We start from the raw sequence: 1,302 nt of genomic DNA, 5'->3' as shown, positions 1-1,302 counted from the left end.
TATTTCTCTCTCCAGTGAAACTGGGAAGTTCATGGTGGCCCCATGATCTTTGGGACTTGGATTTCTTTTATTTTGTAATTCCATCATCCTCCACCTACGGCTTCTGCCTCATAGTCCAAAATGGCTGCTTCAGATCCAGTGATCTCATCACATTCCAGCCAGCAAGAGAGAAGAGGAGGCAAGAAAGTGATAGTCCTCTTCTTTTTAAGGACCCTTTCTGGGTCTTTAAATATTGGCTGGAAGGCCACCTGAAAGGACTGAGGGTCTTTTCACTGGCTGGAGGTGACACACAGTTTCTCGTTACACGGCCCTTTCAATATGGAGGCTTGCTTTATGAAAACAATATTCAGCAAGACCCAAGCTTCAAGGGGGGATGAGAAATGTAATATTTGCTCTCAGTGTGTGTGGTAGCCATGAAATGATGCCTCTCAGATCTCTAACTGCAGGGAATGTAATTGTCTGAAGGCCCCTGCTGCTAAGCTCTGAAATCTGTCATAGTGAGATGAGGCCACAATTCCTGCAAGCTGCTGCCAGCTAATGACTGAGTCCATCAGGGATACTAAGGCAGGCTTGTTTCTGGGCGTCATAAAACTTCCCTCATTGGCAATGTCAGCTCAGGGACTACATTCATTCTCTGCTGCTGCACAACAAACTACACCTAAGCTTAGTGACTTAACATCCCACATTAATTATTTCACAGTGTCTGTGGGTCTGGAATCCAGGTACAAGTTAGCTGAGTCCTCTGTTCCTGGGTATCTCACAAGGTGGTAACCAAGCTTTGCCTTAATTGGGGCTGTGGTCTCATCTGAGGGCTCAGTGGGGAAAAATTTGCTTCCAGGCTCATTTAGTGGTTGCTTGAGGTTTCAGCCCCCTCCTGGGCTGTGGGATGGAAAGTCTTAATTCTTTCTTGGCTGTTGGCTGAAGATTGGTTCCTTGTTACATGGAATTCTCCAACATGGCAGTTTGCTTCATCAAAACAAGATTCAGCAAGAGAGAGAGTCCAGCAAGAGGGTATCATGGAAGTGATCAGATTCTATTCAGTAGAAGCCACCCATTAGGTCTATTCAATCCTGCAAGAGGAAAGGTTACACCAAGGGCATGGCTACCAGAAACAGGGATCACTGGAGGTCATCTCTAATAGCTGCCTATCCGGCCTGACTTCATTCCCTCCCTTCCCTCCTTTCTTCCCTCTCCCCTGTACTTGGGCTCAGATGTGCACTCTGGTCTGGTCACTCTCCCAGCCTTCCTCTAACTTCCTCCTCATCTTCTGTAACAGACATTCCCCCACAATAAATTCCTTGT

The sequence above is a fragment of the Cebus imitator genome, unplaced genomic scaffold (genome assembly GCF_001604975.1).
Source record: "Cebus imitator isolate Cc_AM_T3 unplaced genomic scaffold, Cebus_imitator-1.0 Scaffold43, whole genome shotgun sequence".
Taxonomy (NCBI): Eukaryota; Metazoa; Chordata; class Mammalia; order Primates; family Cebidae; genus Cebus; species Cebus imitator.
The sequence above is the reverse complement of the archived record's forward strand: the minus strand, read 5'-3'. Positions refer to the sequence as shown.